Source organism: Dreissena polymorpha, chromosome 1 (assembly GCF_020536995.1).
Source record: "Dreissena polymorpha isolate Duluth1 chromosome 1, UMN_Dpol_1.0, whole genome shotgun sequence".
NCBI classification, from domain to species: domain Eukaryota; kingdom Metazoa; phylum Mollusca; class Bivalvia; order Myida; family Dreissenidae; genus Dreissena; species Dreissena polymorpha.
The window spans coordinates 45,508,325-45,530,559 of NC_068355.1; the positions used below are offsets into that span (position 1 = coordinate 45,508,325).

At 36.1% G+C, this 22,235-nt stretch overlaps 1 long non-coding RNA gene across 5 annotated transcripts; it reads right to left on the bottom strand.

Moving 5' to 3' along the window:
- Window positions 1–240: 240 nt before the first annotated feature.
- Window positions 241–20,888, bottom strand: LOC127865118 (uncharacterized). 5 transcript variants are annotated; one of them, XR_008042488.1, is made up of 6 exons: window positions 20,416–20,888; window positions 12,322–12,449; window positions 10,238–11,244; window positions 7,127–7,325; window positions 3,941–4,126; window positions 242–1,962 (listed from the first exon to the last, which is right to left on the bottom strand). It is a non-coding gene; the product is annotated as an uncharacterized LOC127865118 (long non-coding RNA). The 5 variants fall into 5 exon arrangements; XR_008042487.1 differs by lacking the exons at window positions 12,322–12,449; window positions 20,416–20,888 and adding an exon at window positions 11,722–12,036 and having other exon boundaries at window positions 241–1,962; window positions 10,238–11,420; XR_008042489.1 differs by lacking the exons at window positions 12,322–12,449; window positions 20,416–20,888 and having other exon boundaries at window positions 255–1,962; window positions 10,166–11,545.
- Between the last annotated feature and the right edge of the window lie 1,347 nt (window positions 20,889–22,235).

Genomic DNA, 22,235 nt, shown 5'->3' on the forward strand with positions numbered 1-22,235 from the left:
ACAACACTTACATGAACTGGTAAAGTTAAACAATTTTCTAGCTGAAGATGTCTCGAGTTTTAGTGATTCGTATTTAAGTCCGGGATGCAGACTCTAAATGTTTGTGAAAAGGTACAGAGGACCCAAGAAAAGCTTATTTTTATTTTTTGGCAACCAACAGCTAAGGACACACTTCTGGGACAGTGTGTCCAACAACTGAGGACAGTATGACCTGTCACTAATGACAGTGTATGACAGGTCTGCATGTCTATTTAAAAATGTCTTAAGTTAAAACATGGAAATATACATATGCATTTGCAATGTTGATAAGCGAGCTTCTAAGAGACGCTTAATATATCCTTATGAATGTAGTTTGGTAGCTGCTTTCTGCCATCTTATTGGCGTATAAGTGGGTTTGAAGGACGCCAACACAACGCGCCGATGATTGCAAAATAGGATATGATTTTATAAACAAAATATTTAATTTCATAATTGTAAAGATTTGTTAATGTGACACTTCGAGTGCATAGAACATCATTTGCAGTAGCGAATCGTTATGAATCAATTATATATAAAGAAGCAATTCAAATATCGCCAATGACACTGTACTTGCGTATCGTTTTCATTTACATGCATGGTTATTATTAGTGTACAATTCAAGATCAACTGCAGATGTCTATCGCAAAACGGACCTTATGATTATTAATTCCTAACGATACCCATTTTATTTTTTAAAATGTTTCTATATTTGAAGTACCCATTAATTCTATTCAGCTATGCAATCAATTAAATGTAAAAGATTTGGAAACATCTGGCATGCAGCAAGTGTCCTTCATTTAAGATAAATTTAACAGGCTGCACTGTCGAATGAGCAACCAACTGTATAAGAGTTATATATATAAACGTACATTAATGAAATAAATCCGTAATAACTCGTAGCAATTAGTTAATGTATTTTTTCTTGATTTTCAGAAACAAGTGAATTATTCGATTGTGTACATTAATCAGTAGAATGCAATGATTGTCAAATAGTCAAAATAATATCAATTTGTAATTCAATACTATGAGCAATTGTATAGAAATAATGTATAAGTGTAAAAAAGACCGAATAGCCTGGACATCAATTAATATTCAAATAAAACTGTTTTTATTAAATATTTATTTAATTACTGTTGAATCACTTGAATTCGAGAGAACAAGCAGTTTGCGCAATACATATGAAATTTTGAAAACTAGCCCAGAAAATTATACTTATGACAAGAGATTTTAATTTAAAAAAAAGTCATAAGACAAAGTTCATCTAAGATATTTGAGGCATTTCAAACAGTAATTTTATTCTAAGCAAAATGATTAGAAAAGTTCACTGTATTTGCTTAAAAACTAACTCAGTCAAAAAAGCAACTATACTGAACAGTCGTCAAACATAAACTACTCAAAGAAGTTACTGATCAGAAACGGTACATACTTTTTGTGCACACATTTAGTTATGAAGCTTCATATTGTGTTTTTTTAATAAGGCCAGCAGTAGTTGTACAAAATATTCAATTCACATCGTTTCATAGTTGTGCAGGTCATTTTATATTGTATATTTATTAAAGCATTCAACAAAGCCTTATCCTTGAAAAGAAGCACTTTAGTGTAGAATTAAGTTAAGCGACCAGTGTGCCATGACATTGGCATAAGGCAACAACACATTTGTTTTTGTTTAGATTTGTTCACTCATAATACGGTTGTGTTTAAATGTTTCATCACTGTCCATGAGCTGAATTGTAAGTCTTCAACTTGACGTATAAGCTCTGCACACTGATGTATTTCAGAAATTTGGCTTTAATGAGGTCACCTTAAGTGCTGCTCTAGATGGGAAACTAATGTTAGTCAGTGGTTCCCATCTCCTGGGCCTCTAGCTTTTTCATGGGGGCTTAAAGTGACTCCGTTCCAGCAAGGTCCACGCCCTGCACTTTCCATGAGCACTGCACCTGAAATCTGACAAAAATACTTCATAAAAATCACATTTTCTTCAGTATTTGTCATTTATTATGACACTGAAGATATGCATGCTGGATTCAGTAGTAGAAACTAAGATGTACACTTGTTGCAAACAAACCGTTTTCTTTTTAAAGTAAAAAAGGGTAATAATTATAATTAATTGCCAGGACAGAGTTATGGGCCTTTGTTGTTGACATCAAATGTAGTATGAAGCTAATGATGGTGTCATTATACTAATTATCAATCACATAAAGTAAAAATACATATAAATACTGCTTATGTGTGTGTGTGTAATTGAGAAAATCATCAAAAACTTATGATCTATTTTAATATGAATATTAAATATCATACACTATGACAACACCTGATATTCTTTGTACAATTCATATGTAAATAGTTGTTATTCGGAACTCTCCAGTCTGGGTTTTTCCGATATTTGAGCACGCGCAGTAGGTACAAACAAAAGCTGACTAGCAAATTTTAAAAGAGAGTAAATCAATAATTTCTCTTATCGCTAAATCGTATACACCACTTTTTCTGCTCAAACGTTCCTTATAGTTGATAAAAAAACCATGATTTAATCATTTTTCTTTAGATGAACTAATTTCGATCGTGTTTAATTTGTAAGAATACTCTGTAACACGATATAATGCTGCATGTACATGTAAACAGCTTCGGTCACGTAACTATGTCATTGCACATACTGTACGTAGGCCTGGGCATACAGTTTAAATGGAAGTTTGTCAATGAAACTAGCAAGGCATTGACTTCATCGTATATTATACTATTTAAAATCATACAGACAAGTACCGGTACCACACAACAAAAACCTCACTATCCTCAGTTCATTCGTACGACTAGAACTAATATATCGTTCCATATCAGTTGGATATTTATGTCTATTGATATAGCTCTATTGTGATGTTTTTCTTTTATCTAATCTGTAAGGTTAAGAAAATTATTCGATAAAGACTAAGACCTTAAGATTAGAAGGCACATCACTAACGAGCTTTACCATACATTACTTTTATTTGCTATATCTATCAAGTATGCCACAAAAACAAGAACATGAATATGGTTTTCAGAAGAAATATTGCCTATGTCAAGCAGTTTGTATAGGTTCCTTCGTTACCATACAGCTGACAAAGTCTGTTTTGTAAGGATGGTAGCTACTGGACCCATTCGTATACTATAGGCGGCTGTACATCTGAACTGTTTTATTTTGACTTTTATTCTGTATTAAACGTCGGACATACATGTATATCAGTGTTAGATTTGTTATGTGTAATTAATAATAATAATAGTAATAACAACAAAACACTTGAATTTTGACATTTTTTAAAGAAACACTATTGTCGTTTAGTTTAAACCTATTTATTGTAGCTTGATTGCATCGAAAGCATAAGCTTATATAAACGCTCTCGAGTCCGTTTCCTGGGCCTAGAACCAGTACTTGGTGTCTTTGGTGGAGATCTAAAGAACGCTCCTACGTTGGGGATCCAACCTGTAACCTCCCGGTCGCTAGGCGGACACCATATCCATTACACCACGGCGACCTATTGTCGTTTAAATACTTATTATTCACTATTGAATAGGAAACAAATCGGATGTCGAAATTACTGGTCATTATTGTATGAATGACAATGTTTGTACATCCAGCGCGCGCTCAGAAATCGGAAAAACCCACAGCCCAAGAGTTCCGAATTAAATCTATTATGCGAGTTGCTGCTTATATGGGATCCCAACCAGGATTTGAACCTGGTTTTCCTCTCCATATGGAAAGGTGTGTTTGCTCACACCATAAGAATTTTTCCATTAACAGCAATATTGCTTACAATTATTTCTGTCAACTACATTAACTATTTCCATTAGTCTTGATACATAAATGTGCAAATACATGTTTGAAGCTTTTTTAAACGAAATTCATTCTTCATCTGCTTTTTAAGGCAGTTGTCACTTTACTTATGACATGTACCACAAGGGCTCACCATAAGAGCTGCTCAAGATCAGAAACTCGTGTGGGTCAGATGTTCCCATCTCCAGGGCAACTGGCCTTTTCATAGGCAATGGCAGTGACTAGGGTGCTACCTATCGAGTCACTTGAAGGGCGAGTCCCTGTTCAAGCAAGATCCTGCCCCTGTTCTTTCAACAACCACTGAACCTGAAATCAGAAAAAGATACTTTATTAAAATCCCATATTTGTAATAGAAACAATTAAATGCCTTTCTTATTTAAATTGGTTTTTGTTCGGGATTGAAAATCTCAACAGATAACCCAGCGATAAGTTGAAAATATATCGTATTTATTTACATGTGTTGGAACAGTTGAGGCCATAAGAATCTGCAACAAATAAGACGAAACAAATATTTAAACAAGGGCTGTTTGTAAAACATGCATGCCCCCCTATATGGGCTATAAGTTGTAGTAGCAGCCATTGTGTGAATACGTTTTTTGTCACTGAATACGATTTTTGTCACTGTGAATGGTGGTGGTGGTGGTGGTGGTGGTAGAAGTAGTGGTAGTAGAAGTAGTAGTAGTAGAGTAGTAGTAGAAGTAGTAGTAGTAGTAGTAGTAGTAGTAGTAATAGAGTAGTAGTAGTAGTAGTAGTAGTAGTAGTAGTAATAGAGTAGTAGTAGTAGTAGGTGGTGGTGGTGGTAGCAAAAGAAATAGTAGTAGTAGTAGTAGTAGTAGTAGTAGTAGTAGTAGTAGTAGTAGTAGTAGTAGTAGTAGAAGTAGTAGTAGTAGTAGTAGTAGTATTAGTAGTAGTAGTAGTAGTAGTAGTAGTCGTAGAGCAGTAGTAGAAGTAGTAGTAGTAGTAGTAGTAGTAGTAGTAGTAGTAGTAGTAGTAGTAGTAGTAGTAGTAGAGTAGTAGTAGTAATAGCAGTAGTAGTAGTAGTAGTAGTAGTAGTAGTAGTAGTAGTAGTAGTAGTAGTCAGTAGTAGTAGTAGTAGTAGTAGTAGTAGTAGTAATAGCAGTAGAAGTAGTAGTAGTAGTCGTAGTAGTAGTAGTAGTAGTAGTAGTAGTAGTAGTAGTAGTAGTAGTAGTAGTAGTAGTAGTAGTAGTAGTAGTAGTAGTAGTAGTAGAAGTAGTAGTCGTAGTAGCAGCAGCAGCAGCAGCAGTAGTAGCAGTAGTAGTAGTAGTAGTAGTAGTAGTAGTAGTAGTAGTAGTAGTAGTAGTAGTAGTAGTAGTAGTAGTAGTAGTATGCATTACAAAAATGCAGTTAGCCTTACATTTGGTAAAATTTAAATATATTACAAGGGAGGCAAATCTGTAACAATAAATTTAAACTTATTGCATTTGTTTCCCCTGTAGTGTATTACCTCCCCTGTCCTGCTTATATTTATATTAATCAACAAAATTAAACATTAACACAATATTTAATATACAAAATATACAAAAATTTCTCATATTCTGATAATATTTTTACTGATCCACTGTATTTTACTAAAAGGATGATGTTTCATTGGACTGATAATTATAGATTTAGGATTACAGACCAGTTGCTTCAGTAATATTGTTCAGAGTGTGCCCTGTTGGCCGCGTATGCATTCTAAAATTATCATTAAAAAAAACATTTTACTATTTGGAGTCACCTTGACCTTTGACCTAGTGACCTCAAAATCAATAGGGGTCATCTGCTAGTCATGATCAATGTACCTATGAAGTTTCATGATCCTAGGCACAAGCGTTCTTGAGTTATCGTCTGACAACCACCTGGTGGACTGACAGACCGACAGACCGACCGACAGACCGACATGAGCAAAGCAATATACCCCCTCTTCTTCGAAGGGGGGCATAATAACCGCCAATGCTAGAGATCTACAATTGTATGTTTCTTACACTAGGAGAGTAACGAAAATAACTCAACATGACACTAAGTTTGTGCAGCACTAAGTATTAAAGAGGCCTTTTCACGTTTTGATAAATTGACAAAATTAAAAACCATGCTTTCAGATTCGCAAATCTTCGTTTCAGTTATGATATTTGTGAGAAAACAGTAATACTGAACATTTACAATGCTCTAAAATGCAAAACAATTGAACAATTTGGGGAGTTCTGTTGTTTTCGTTATAGTTTGTAAAACTACGAGGATTGCTTATATAAAGGATAAAATACATTCTTCATTGTATGAGCACTGATGGCCGAGTAGTCTAAGTGGTAGACTTTTTACTCCAGGACTCCAGGGGTCAGTGGTTTGAGCCCTGTAGAGGGTTACTTTTTAAAATTTTATTCTTGATTTTTTACTGAAGCTTTTTAGATCCAATGTTTACATTTATCAAAGCATTTAATAACAAACTTCAATACTTGCCAAAATCTGTAAAAAGGCCCATTTTAGATCTATATGACTTTTTAATGTTCATATACAAGCCGAGCTGTAACACTTTACGAGACTAATAGTTGGATTACTTGTACCGTAAGAAATAACACTTTTTAATTGATGTAACATGCATTCAAATAATCCCCAATAATTTAAACACAACACTCTTAAATCTGATTAACAGAACAGAACAACTCTTTATTTACACCCAAGTATACAAGGTATACAATAAGGGCAACATAACAAAACGAGTTCTAACAATATTGTCGGGTTCAAGTTGGGAACAGTTATATCATCCATAATGTAAACAGATAATAGTAGTGTTAGGTATTGTTACTATAATACAAGATACAAAGGGTAACTATTAAATGGGGTGTTCAAACACATACACTGTTTACAAGTTTGTTTGGTGGGGGATTGACCAGATTGATTTACTAGATTGACATGAACAGACACTAAATAGTGTTGTGGAACAGTCATTTTCTATCAAATTATTTATAAATTGCTACAATCATAGCGTTACACAGTTTCCAACTAGTATAACAATGTACAGCATACAAACAGATAAAGTCAAATACATGTACATGTGATCACAGAACACGTGCGTGGAAAGTGTAATTATTTTAACCCAAATATCTTCAATAAATAATAATATACAGTAAAATTATTTAGCTTTATAATAAAACAAACAATAATATTACTGATATTAACACTTACATTGTTCTTTTCCAATGTTCCATTTTAGAATACATTGGATAAATGTTGTTACTGATGACTCAAGGAAAACAATTAAAAAAGTTTCAACGACTAAACAGTGGCATGTACTCGTCACTAAATACCTACCAAGCAGTATAGGTGTGCTGGTTTATATAGGCCAGCTGAATGCCAATTTCTAACATCACACGCTGACTGTTGACTATCATCTTCTGTATGTAGTTGTAGCCTTGGGAAAGCTATCATTGGTGGTGGAACTACAGGGAATCCTGATACCTGTTACAAGTCAGGTCGGGTGGCTGGACAAAGATGATGGAACAATGCACATCTGTAAGTGTTAAAGTTAATGGTTTATAGTTTATACAATATGAATATTAACACTGAACTAAAAACTGAAATCAAACACAGTTTGAACTGGTTATACATATATGTGTTTTTTGGTATATGCTTGCTTATTTCCTATTACATCCTGAAAAAGTTGTTAGTCCAAACATTTACAAATGGAAAATGAACTAATTTCATGTGATGTTGAAACTCCATGAATCATCTATATCTGGGAAATAACTAAAGAAGAGAACAAATCTAAAATAGCAACAAATACTGACTTCCAAAAATGTCAAAACATATTTACAAACTCAACATTGGAGTGTTTCGGACAAGTTCTTCTTCGGATAAAATAAGGAAAGTGAAGTATGTGAATTTACTCATAGAGTACTGTACATATTTTTCTAAAATATTTAACAAATTACACGTAATATATTATCAAAACAAAAAATGCTTACGCTATACACTCCGATCAGGAGAAACATTAAAAACATTTACAAACAAGTGTTCCATATCGGTGATAGTACAATAACCAAAATTGAAGTTACACTTCACTCTTATTAAAACATAATAACATTCTGAACAGCTCAATTGAATAACATGAGGGCCATGATGGCCCTGAATCGCTCACTTGACTAACCTTGCTACATCAACTTAAATTCTATCAGACCCATACACAATCCCAAGCCAGATTTCATTAATTAATACATTCTAACAAAATTTCATTAAGACGTGATGAAAAGTGTGACCTCTTTCATCTACAAAAGGTTTTACTAGAATTGGCCCAGTGACCTAATTTTTGACCCCAGATGACCGATATATGCTCAAAAATCAGATATTATCAAGATAAACATTCTGACCATATTTCATGAAGATCAGATTAAAACTATGACCTCTATTGTCTACACAAGGTTTTTCTATTATTTGACCTAGTGACCTAGTTTTTGACTCCAGATGACCCAAATACAATCCCAACCCAGATTTTATCCAGATTAACATTGTGACCAAATTTCATAAAGATAGGATGAAAACTGTGACCTCTATTGTCTACACATTTTTTTTCCCGATCATTTGACCTAGTGACCTAGTTTTTGACCCCAGATGACCCAAATACAATCCCAACCCAGATTTCATTAATTAATACATTCTGACAAAATTTCATTAAGACGTGATGAAAAGTGTGACCTCTTTCATCTACAAAAGAATTTACTAGAATTGGCCCAGTGACCAAATTTTTGACCCCAGATGACCCATATACGCTCAAAAATCAGATATTATCAAGATAAACATTCTGACCATATTTCATGAAGATCAGATTAAAACTATGACCTCTATTGTCTACACAAGGTTTTTCTATTATTTGACCTAGTGACCTAGTTTTTGACTCCAGATGACCCAAATACAATCCCAACCCAGATTTTATCCAGATTAACATTGTGACCAAATTTCATAAAGATAGGATGAAAACTGTGACCTCTATTGTCTACACAATTTTTTTTCCGATCATTTGACCTAGTGACCTAGTTTTTGACCCCAGATGACCCAAATACAATACCAACCCAGATTTTATCAAGATAAACATTCTGACCAAATTTCATAAAGATTGGATGAAAACTGTGACCTCTATTGTCTACACAAGGTTTTTCTATTATTTGACCTAGTGACCTAGTTTTTGACCCCAGATGACCCAAATACAATCCCAACCCAGATTTTATCAAGATAAACATTCCCACCAAATTTCATAAAGATAGGATAAAAACTGTGACCTCTATTGTCTACACAAGTTTTCTTATTATTTGACCTATTGACCTAGTTTTTGACCCCAGATGACCCAAATACAATCCCAACCCAGATTTCATCAAGATAAACATTCTGACCAAATTTCATAAAGATTGGATGAAAACTGTGACCTCTATTGTCAACACAAGGTTTTTCTATTATTTGACCTAGTGACCTACTGTAGGTTTCCACGTATAGTGCGCTCTCCTGTATAGCGCGCAGGCTGTTTTTTAAATGCAAAAATGGAGAAAAAAATATTTAAAGACAATAAAACCACCAAATCTGACCGAAAATGGCCGCCATTTTACTATTGCACAATCCAATAATCCGGGGCATTGGAAAGCTTTATTAAGCATTCAAAATAGGAAGCGTCATTATGATTAGGAGCATGGGTTGCATAGCACTATACTTTTCCGACAATTTTGTAATTTTCTAGCAAAAGATTAACAGTCCACGTGCATTTCGTGAAAAACGTGAGAAAATAAGAATTAGTGTACATCGTGTGATTTTTCCTCGGGAAGCATGGGCATTACCGGTAAATTTGAATGTCGCATGGGATTTATTTTTGACCAAAACTTCTTCTACCGCATTCATATCTACCAGTAGCAACTTCTTGTTGTTGCGACAATGGCCCCTCAGTCTGTACGATTATAGGGTGGTAGTTTTCTTGAAAAAAAAACATGGCGGCCATTTTGATTATTTACGATTACACAACATATTTTTTACCAATAAAGCAGCCAGGATAGCGTTGTATCAATGTATAGCGTGCACCAGCTTTTTAATTTTCAATTTTGAAGGTATACACTGCGCGCTATACGTGGAAACCTACGGTAGTTTTGACCCCAGATGACCCAAATACCATCCCAACCCAGATTTCATCAAGATAAACTGTGACCTCTATTATCTACACAAACAAATTGTTGACGGACACATGCAAGCAGCAACACACGCACAACGGACGCCGGACATCACACGGTCACATAAGCTCACCATGTCACTTCTTGACAGGTGAGCTAAAAACATGTAGATATAACAACTATTTATTTATTTTCTTATTAAATGTACCTTGTTGGAATGATAAGCTGCACTCTTTAAAGGCTTATCAGATCTGAACCCAAATCTTTGCACAGCAGCTACCTCATGATTCTCAATCACCTCTCTGATGATCTGGCCTCTGAGAACGTGCAGGAAAGCTGCCTGGGCTAACCATGGTGACTACGCCAAATCAAACGTAGCTGCCCAGAGGGTAACCCATGGAATTTTGGATGCAGACTCATGACCATACATGTAACAACATTACATAAGACAAGAGGCCCATGAGGGCCTGAATCCCTCTACTGCTATAAACACTGTGCAAGTTTGGAGTACATTACATAAGACAAGAGGCCCATGAGGGCCTGAATCCCTCTACTGCTATAAACACTGTGCAAGTTTGGAGTACATTACATAAGACAAGAGGCCCATGAGGGCCTGAATCCCTCTACTGCTATAAACACTGTGCAAGTTTGGAAAGAATAAGTTGGAAACTGTGTACTTAATCGCGCAAACAAGATTTCAAAATTTTCTCATATTCAAGAGGAAGTCATTCTGGAATTATTGCTTTGATATTGCTCTTTTTAAACAAGGGCTGTTTGTAAAACATGCCCCAAATGGGCTGTCAGTTGTAGTGGCCGCCATTGTGCGAATACATTTTTTGTCACTGTGACCTTGACCTTTGACCTAGTGACCTGAAAATCAATAGGGGTCATCTGCCAGTCATGATCAATGTACCTATAAAGTTTTATGATCCTAGGCCTTATTATTCTTGACTTATCATCCGGAAACCATTTTACTGTTTTGAGTCACTGTGACCTTGACCTATGACCTGTAAATTAATTTGGGTCATCTGCCAGTCATGATCAATGTACCTATGAAGTTTCAATATCCTAGGTGTAAGGATTCTTGAGTTATCATCCAGAAACAATTTTACTATTTTGAGTCACTGTGACAATGACCTTTGACCTAGTGACCTGAAAATCAATACTGGTCATCTGCCAGTCATGATCAATGTTCCTATGAAGTTTCATGATCCTATTCTTGAGTTATCATCCGGAAACCATTTTGCTGTTTCGAGTCACTGTGACCTTGACCTTTGACCTAGTGACCTGAAAATCAATAGGGGTCATCTGCCAGTTATGATCAATGTACCTATGAAGTTTCATGATCCTAGGCGTAAGCATTCTTGAGTTATCATCCGGAAACCATTTTACTGTTTAGAGTCACCTTTGACCTAGTTACCTGACAATCAATAGGGGTCATCTGCCAGTCATGATCAATGTAACTATGAAGTTTCATGATCCTAACCCTAAGCATTCTTGAATTATCATCCAGAAACCACTTTACTATTTCGAGTCACTGTGACCTTGACCTTTGACCCAGTGACCTGAAAATAAATAGGGTTTGAGTCCTTATTAATTTGAAGACACTGAACAACTTTGAAAAGAATCCGATGAAAACTGTGGACTTTATCGGATAAACAAGAAAAAGTAACCATTTTACTATTTCGAGTCACTGTGACCTTGACCTTTGACCTAGTGACCTGAAAATCAAAAGCGGTCATCAGCCAGTCATGATCAATGTACCTATGAAGTTTCATGATCCTAGGCCTAAGCATTCTTGAGTTATCATCCGGAAACCATTTTACTATTTCGAGTCACTGTGACCTTGACCTTTGACCCAGTGACCTGAAAATCAATAGGATACGGATCCTCATTAATATAAAGACACTGAACAAGTTTGAAAAGAATCGGATGAAAACTGTGGACTTTATCGGACAAACAAGAAAAGGCTAACGCACGCACACACAGACAGACAGACACCATGCCATACCATAAGCTCTTCTGGCATTTGTTAGCTTAACTGGCCATAGGCCAGAAGAGCTTATGGCATGGTGTCTGTCTGTGTGTGCATGCACTAGCAGATTGAGATACATACATTTATTTTAAAATGTAAACATTGTGACTGTCACTGTCATCAAACTTGTGCATATGAGGTTGATCACCCAATTCATCATTCGATCCGGGGGCATAAAAAGAATTCAGACATAAAGCAGTAAATTTGGCTACAGATAATTTTTATCCAGAGGGAGCCTTAAGGTTCACAAAAAAAAACTTCACTTTTGAACACATACAGCAAAGTTAAAAAAACAACATTTTTTTATTATTTGAGAATTGAGTACTTACATCTGATATGGGGTACGCAGGGGGCATGCCAAGAGGCCTGGGGGAGTCTAACGAGTCATCATCCTTCTTTTTCTTGCCCTTCTTCTTGCTATGGCTTTTCCTCAACCGGACCCCCTAGCATCACCCGCCTGTACACCACACAAGTAATGAGTTAAAGGTACAACTTAGTCTGCTTTGGAAAAATGGGGCTCAGAGCATGTGCCTAAAGTGTTATTCCAGATTAGCCTGTGCAGTCCGCTCAGACTTATCAGGGACGACACTTTCGCCTTTTGTGTTGTTGTTTGTTCGTTTTAAGAAAGTTTCTTCTAATAAACAAGAGCACCGCATAACGGGTGCCACGCTCTGCTGCGGTGCAGTTTTTAATAAATGAAAGCTTGTCAGAATTTTTTTTTTTAGAGGTCACAGTGACCTTGACCTTTGACCTAGTGACCCAAAAATAGGTGTGGCATGTAGAACTCATCAAGGTGCAGCTACATGTGAAGTTTCACAGTTGTAGAATGAAGCACTTTGATTTAAGAGCCAATGTTCAATACTTTAACAAAATGTAAAGGTTTTAGCACAACGCGGACGTCGGACGTTGAGCTGGCTATGACAATACCTCGGGTTTTCTCAGAAAACAGCCGAGCTAAAAATCAAGTAAAGGCGGAAAGAGTAGTCCCCGATTAGCACGTAATACTGCAATTGCTCATTTTGAACGACACTTTATACAAATGCATTAAGCACCGTTTTCTCAGAGCCTGGCTAAATTATGAAGGAAAATATTACAAACACACCTGATCTATTATAATAAACTGAATGGACTTTGTCAATAAGACTATTTTTTTTCAAATTTACATTATCTAACTTATTCCTGATGTACTCATTTAAAAAATGTAAAATATTGGAACAGTTTTATTGTGGAAGATTGCATATCCTATGTAAATAAATCAGTGATTAAAAAGCTCTAAAAAACTACACTTACTACAGTAGCTACAGAACTTTGAAAAACTGTTGTCAGAAAATTAATTAAAAGTATAACACAAAAGGACCAATCGCTAAAATGATTTCTCAGTAACTTCCAAAAAACAAAATTAAACATTGTGCAACTTGCATAAGTAATGATTAAAATATGTTGTATTACACAGTTATAGCATGCAAATATTTCAGGTCACAATAAATTAAACAAGAGCACCGCATAACGGATGCCACAATTGGCTGCGAAAGCTTGTCAGATTATTTTTTTTAGAGGTCACAGTGACCTTGACCTTTGACCTAGTGACCCAACAAGAGATGTGTTTGTCAGAAACACAATGCCCCCTACTGCGCCACTTTGAAATAAAATTTATATTTATCATTTGGCAGGTATAGACATCATCTCCCTTTAAAGCTTTATTACTTTCCTTGGATTTTGTCCAATCCTACTGGGGGGGGGGGGGGGGGGGGGTCTGTAGACAGTCAAAAAATTACCAAGTCTGACATCACTGACAACCAAGGCCTGTGGTTTATCAAAGAGATCATAGCCAGAGTTCATCATGTATTTATGGACACAAGTCCACTGGTATTTAATGAAAACTAGCATTCACAAATTAGAACAGGTAAGAAATGATAATTATATCAAGAGATGTGTTCGTCAGAAACACAATGCCCCCTATTGCGCCGCTTTTATATAAAATTGCAATTTATCATTTGGCAGGTATCGAAATCATCTCCCTTTAAAGCTTATTACTTCCCTAGAATTTTGTCCAATCCAACCAGGGGGGGGGGGGGGGTCGTCTCACAGTCAATTATGAACATGTCAGACATCACTGACAACCAAGGCCTGTGGTTTAAAAGAGATCATGTATCTATGGACATTAAGTCCACAGGTATGTAATGAAATTATAATTATATCATTAAAAAACAAGATGCGTTTGTGAAACACAATGTCCCCCTATATGATGTTTGACCTTGAAGGATGACCTTGACCTTGTGAAGGATGACCTTGACCTTGACCTTTCACCACTCAAAATGTGCAGCTCCATGAGATACACATGCATGCCAAATATCAAGATGCTATCTTCAATATTGCAAAAGAATTCATAAAATAAGCGATTTGGGCCACATATATTTGACCTCTGACCTTGAAGGATGACCTTGACCTTGACCTTTCACCACTCAAAATGTGCAGCTCTATGAGATACACATGCATGCCAAATATCAAGTTGCTATCTTCAATATTGCAAAAGTAATCATAAAATGAGCGATTTTGGCCACATATATTTGACCTCTGACCTTGAAGGATGACCTTGACCTTGACCTTTCACCACTCAAAATGTGCAGCTTCATGAGATACATATGCATGCCAAATATGAAGTTGCTATCTTCAATATAGCAAAAGTTATTGCAAAATGTTAAAGATACACATGCATGCCAAATATCAAGTTGCTATCTTCAATATTGCAAAAGTAATCATAAAATGAGCGATTTTGGCCACATATATTTGACCTCTGACCTTGAAGGATGACCTTGACCTTGACCTTTCACCACTCAAAATGTGCAGCTTCATGAGATACATATGCATGCCAAATATGAAGTTGCTATCTTCAATATAGCAAAAGTTATTGCAAAATGTTAAAGTTGGCGCAAACAGACCAACAGACCAACGGACCAACAGATCAACAGACAGACAGGGCAAAAACAATATGTCCCCCACTACTATAGTGGGGGACATAAAAAACTTTGACAAATCAATCATTTAAGTTATAAATAATCAAAATAATAAATCTGTACAGTAACAGTGAAAAGAACTTCAATTCATGGTAAGGAAATATATAATATGAGATTTATAATTATATAAATTACTTCCCTTGAAAATAATTGTCTCTAACAAATCTTTATTTTTAGTAGCAAATAATTAAAAGCAACTACTGTGACTGTGATTGACCACTTGAAATGTGCAGCTCCATGAGATACACATGCATGCCAAATATATTAAGTGGCTATGTTCAATATTGAATAATTATCTCCCTTTTTAAAGCTTATTACTTCCCTTAAATTTGTTTTTTTACCGTAGACCGTAAAGGATGACCTTGACCTTTTACCACAATGTATTTGTCAGAAACACAATGCCGCCTACTGCGCCGCTTTTATTTATTTAACAACAAGACATGTGTCCACAGGACACGGATGCCCCCAACTGTAACTTTGTCACTACATAAAAGTATAACTGTGTAAACGCTTGGTAGAAGTTATTAGGTTTTTTCAAATCCTAAACGCAGATTTCGAACCTAAACTCGGACCCTAAGTTCAAGGTCAAGGTCACAGGGGTCAAAATTTGTGTGCGTATGGAAAGGCCTTGTCAATATACACATGCATGCCAAATATGAAATTGCTATCTGAAGCGACATAGAAGTTATGAGCATTTTTCGAAATCTAAACGCAAAGTGTGACAGACAGACGGACAGACGAATGGAAAGTCCGATCACTATATGCTTTCCTTCGGGGGCATAAAAATGTCTTAGAATATCAAAATAAATCAGAAAGCCACATAAACTAGAGAGCGGACAACATGCTTAATCCTTGGAATGCACTAAGTGACCCCGTGACCTAGTTTTTGACCCGGCATGACCCATATTCGAACTTGACCTAGATATTGTCTGAATACAACTTCTTTCCAAGTTTAGTAAAGATCAGATGAAAACTACTTCAATTAGAGAGCGGACACCATGCTAAATCCTTGAAATGCACTAAGTGACCCAGTGACCTAGTTTTTGACCTGGCATGACCCATATTCGAACTTGACCTAGATATTGTCTGGATACAACTTCTGACCAAGTTTGGTACAGATCAGATGAAAACTACTTCAATAGAGAGTGGACACCATGCTTAATCATTGAAATGCACTAAGTGACCCCGTGACCTAGTTTTTGACCCGGCATGACCCATATTCTAACTTGACCTAGATATTGTCTGGATACAACTTCTGACCAAGTTTGGTACAGATCGGATGAAAACTATTTGAATTAGAGAGCGGACACGAAGTGTGACCGACCGACTGACCGACTGACCAACCGACCGACCGACGGACAGTGCGAAAACTATATACCCCCTTTTCTTCGAAATGGGGGCATAAAAATATATATACGTGGGCAGGTCAGATAACTATGTCCATTTAAAGCTTATTACTTCCCTTGACTTTGTTTTTTCGACCCAAGACCTTGAAGGATGATGTTCACCTTAAAATTTTACCACTCAAAATGTGCAGCTCCATGAGATACACATGCATGCCAAATATCAAGGTGCTATCTTCAATATTTAATCAAAGTACTGACAGTACTGGTGTGATGATGCTTTTGAGAGGATGGATCAAATTAAGTTTATCTACATCACCACAATCACCACAATTGTGTATGTTGGTACGAAAAAAAAAAATTGGTACAAAAATTTTGTGAAAAAAATTTGGGTATGAAAACAAATTTAGGTACGAAAAAATATTTGGGAACAAAAAAATTGGGACCGAATTTTTTTTGGGTACGAACAAAAAATTGGTGATGAAAAAAAATTGGGTACGAAAAAAAATTGGGTACGAAAAATTCTACGGAAAAAAAATTGGAGGAACAGGAAAGTGTAGTACCTGTGGGGAACTTGACCCACACTCGCACATTTTTCGGCCCTTTCCGTCAAACATCAGATAAGTTGCTCGAAGGCAATAGTATGAATACACATTTCGGAAGCGGTAATGCGGTCCTACCTACGCGCGTCAAAATGTAAGCGAAATATGTACACAAGTCTGTCAGGAATGATTGAATTAAGGAAGAAAATCGTGTATTGATGTAAGTTTTTTGAAGAAATGTGCAGAAAATATATTAAACAAGGGCTGTGTTTGTGAAACACAATGCCTCCTGCTGCGCAGCTTTGAAGCCATATACCGGGTATTTTACCTTTGACCTTGAAGGATGACCTTGACCTTTCACCACTCAAAATGTGCAGCTCCACGACATACACATGCATGCCGAATATGGAGTTGCTATCTTCAATATTGCAAAATTTGACCTTTGACCTTGACCTTGAAGGATAACCTTGACCTTTTGCCAATCAATATGTGCAGCTCTATGAGATACGCATGCACGCCAATATTGAAAAAGTTATGGCCAATGTTAAAGTTTTCGGACAGACAGACAGACGCTTTATATTTGACATTTGACCTTGAAGGATGACCTTCACCTTCACCTTTCACAACTGAAAATGTGCAGCTCCATGAGATTCACATGTATGCCAAATATCAAGTTGCTATGTTCAATATTAAACAAGATGTGTTTGTGAAACACAATGTCCCCCTATATGACGTTTGACCTTGTAGGATGACCTTGACCATGACCCTTTACCACTCAAAATGTGCAGCTCCATGAGATACACATGCATTTCAAATATAAAATTGCTAGCTTCAATATTGCAGAAGTGACATTACATGAGCAATTTTGACCCATATATTTGACCTTGAAGGATGAACTTGACCTTGACCTTTCACCACTCAAAATGTGCAGCTCCATGAGATACACATGCATGCAGAATATCAAGTTGCTATCTTCAATATTGCAAATGTATTCATAAAATAAGCGATTTGGGCCACATATATTTGACCTCTGACCTTGAAGGATGACCTTGACCTTTCACCACTCAAAATGTGCAGCTCCATGAGATACACATGCATGTCAAATATCAAGTTGCTATCTTCAATATTGCAAAAGTACTCATAAAATGAGCGATTTTGGCCACATATATTTGACATCTGACCTTGAAGGATGACCTTGACCTTGAACTTTCACCACTCAAATTGTGCAGCTCCATGAGATACACATGCATGCCAAATACCAAGTTGCTATCTTGAATATTGAAATACTGCAAAAGTGTACATTAAATGAGCGATTTTGACCCATATATTTGACCTTTGACCTTGAAGGATGACCTTGACCTTGACCTTTCACCACTTAAAATGTGCAGCTCTATGAGATACATATGCATGCCAAATATCAAGTTCCTATCTTCAATATTGCAAAAGTTATTGCAAATGTTAAAGTTGGCGTAAACCAACCAACCAACCAACAGACCAACCAACAGACCAACAGACAGGGCAAAAACAATATGTCCCCCACTACTATAGTGGGGACATAAAAAGTTACGGCCACTAAAGTTTTCGGACGGACGGACAGACTGACACACTGACTGACTGACAGTTCAACTGATATAGGCCACCCTACCGGGGGCATAAAAAGCAATGGCAATATTTTTCTCAGCCTCATAATTGTTAATAGTTTGATATCACAAAATGAAAGTGAAAGTAGAACTGTCAAAAATGACAACCTGTCAACGTGTTGTTTTTGCTGGCACGAGAGGGCGATTACACTCAATGTGTTCACATTTTGACCATAGGCTTTGTCAATGACCTTTATAGTATGGGTAGCTTTGATATTATTTATTGCTATCATGTAACTGTATGATTGTGTATATGTTTACAATACACAAAGCATAAATAATGATATAAATATACTGATTGAGCTTATAATAATCTGAGAACTATAGCCAGGTCAATTAAGGACTTAAAATACAATTTTGTGTCCTGATTTCATGCAGAAATGACCATGCATGTCCTAGATTTCAAATTCAAGGCCCTGGTGTGACACATTGGTAGCATTACCGTTAAACTGTTACCAGGCTTATGAAATTAGTTTTTATTGAACTATCTAAGGAAATCTAAATCAGGCACTGATTTTTCTTGTTTTAATACAGTCATAGATCAGTTGTGGCCTCTGGGTAATGACCAATTTTTGCATACTTGTCACACCCTTAAAACTTTCCACACGTCTATAATAGCAAATCTGGATTTAGGTGATCTTCAATGGTACATTTAAACTTTAGCTCTGTTACAAGAGTGCTGGTAAAGTCCAGTCACATATTTAAATCTAGGCCATGTCAAAATCAAAGTGTCAAAGACAAATGAAAGATGCGTTCATTAATTATTGTCCAGTTGTTTACTACTGCTGTAAGTTTTTATATAATATGACTGATGAACATCATGTGAGAGAAAATTCACATTATCATTGTATATCAGGTTAAGCAGCCTTTAAGATAACAAAGTATGCTAGTTTTCAATGTCGCTTCTGGGGATCAAAGCCGTAGGGCTTTTCGGAAGATTCTGAAATTTTCGATCACTCGAGAGCAACCAAACCAAAAATTAAGTCAAATATTGCCCACTCGGTTTTTTGAGTCGGTTCATGAGGGATAATGGAGCTTGATTGGTCATTGTCGGCTCTGGTACTACTTACATGTACCCAGGGTACTCTTAAGTATACTTACATGTACCCTGGGTACTCGAAGTATACTTACATGTACCCCAGGTACGGTAAATACCGGTAAACGTAATTGTACTCGGTTCATATTAGACTGTACACGAGTTGTATTCGCGCCCAAAATCCGATGTCGTAAAATGTGCAACCGATTATCTTAAACACACTTCTCTTCAAAAAACACTGCATCAACATGCTTTTTGAGTATGTGTTCCGATAATATAGAGGCCATTCTACAGAAAATTGACATAAATGTGTATATATAATTATTACAAAAAAATAGTCGACAACGACTGATTTAGGGTTAAATTTCCCGGGTACATTTTAGTATATTTACCGTAGCTGGGATACATGTTAGTATACTTAAGAGTACCCGGGGTACATGTACGTAGTACCCGAGCCGACAAAGAACAATCGAGCGATACTGGAAGGTGCAACATCTCTCACGCCCCCTAGCATCGCCTTTAGCAGTATTCAATTCTCAACAGGAAAGTGCTGGAGTCATTGATCCCGAGGGACAAGAAAAACAATTGGTTAATGTTCGAAATAAATAATTTGATTAATGACAATTCTATTATATGAGCCAGGTCACAGGAAAAGCGCAGTCAAATCAGCATCCAATTAAATTATTTGTTATTGTCAGAAAAACGGTTTTAAGCAAACAGCTTTCAAGCGACTGCAGGCTGATCTAGATCCAAACTGGCCACAATCGCCTTAATGTCTCTATTACTGTGACACAGTTCATTTAACTTTAAAATGATAAAAAGTACTAACACTAAGAAAGAGTACAAACCAGTAAAGAGTTTGAAATCAATGTTGAATTTCAGGACAAATCTGCAAATCCCCGATGAAATGTTGATATCGGGTATCATAGTCATTCAATAAGTCGCAAAATGCTCGAATACAATTTATAAAGCACAATGCGACTTATATTGCTAACTAAAAATACCAGTATGCCAGTTTTGCCGTGTCAAGCTGTTACGATCCAGCATCCAATTAAATTATTTGTTATTGTCAGAAAAACGGTTTTAAGCAAACAGCTTTCAAGCGACTGCAGGCTGATTTTAAAATCTCACAATGAATGACATAGTTATGGCCCGGACAAGCTCATTTATGGCCATTTTTGTCTTTTGAACTCCAAGTGTGACCTTGACCTTGGAGATATTGACATAATTCTTTTGCATGACACACCGTCTAATGATTGTGAACAAATGTACAGAGTAATTTTCAATCTCACAATGAATGACATAGTTATGGCCCGGACAAGCTCATTTATGGCCATTTTTTACCTTTGAACTCAAAATTAATTAATTATGCAATATATATAAAACCAATCTTTTCACCAAGTTTCATGATGATTGGGCAAAAAATGTGACTTCTAGAGTGTTCACAAGCTTTTTTTTACTATACATGTGTATATATAGTAAAAAAAGCTAGTTGCATTGCATATATTTGTGACCAAGCCATAAGGGAGTAAAGCATGTCAAGAACAAGAGCTGTCACCATAGCATGACATATGCCCCCTATAAACGCTTTGAAAGAAGTTATGAGCATTTTTCAAAACTTAAACGCAGATTTCGAAACCTAAACGCGGACCCTAAGTTCAAGGTCAAGGTCACAGGGGTCAAAATTTTTGTGGGTATGGAAAGGCCTTGTCAATATACACATGCATACCAAATATGAAGGTTACATCTGAAGCGACATAGAAGTTATGAGCATTTTTCGAAACCTAAACGCAAAGTGTGACGGACAGACGACCGGACAGTGCGATCACTATATGCCCTCCTTCGGGTGCATAAAAATTAAATGTACCAGTAGTCATTTCAAACGGATTGATCTTTTTGCCTTGTCAGTAAAAGTAATGAAAGTGTCTTAAACTTTAGTTTATTTTTTTCAGAGACGTTTATCATTCTACTACCCACCGGCTACATAGAAAAAACCTAATAATGGACTGTGTCTGTGTTTGTGACAATGAAGTGGAAGGGTAAACTTAAATTTTGTTTAAAAATTAAATTAAATATATACTGGTTATACCTTCTAAGCAATCATACATTTAATAACATCAAGTTTGTAACCTGTTCAATAACAATGAGCTTGATAGTTCAGGTTAAAAAAAGTGTTCAGAAATACTTATCTTATTAATAAAATTCATTTCACTTCAGGAGCTTGTGGTATTGCAAGGTATGCAAACAGCAGCAACATCAGTGTGTCCAAGCTGCAGGTCATTTGACAGAACTTTGTCCAGTATGCGACAAGGAGGTGAGCAAATATAAAGCAAGAAAGTTATGCTAACTTTTAAAGAAATCATATATGTATCTCTAGGTGAAACCTTAGTTTACTGTATAAATTTTCTATATCATTTAGCTTTGATACTCGTACAGTTGCTTCCTTGAAACATTTACTGACATTCATGTATCCGGCAGGGGCATGTGTGTTTATAGAACCCAATGTTAACAATATGTAATTAATATATTTGTATTTACCCCCTACATGACTTTTCCTTGTTTACAGCTTCAGAATGTACGTTTGCAAGACATTGTCAAATGTGACAAACAAGTATGGTATGTTGCTTCACATTTGGTTATTGTACACACAATAAATTTAAAATGCATA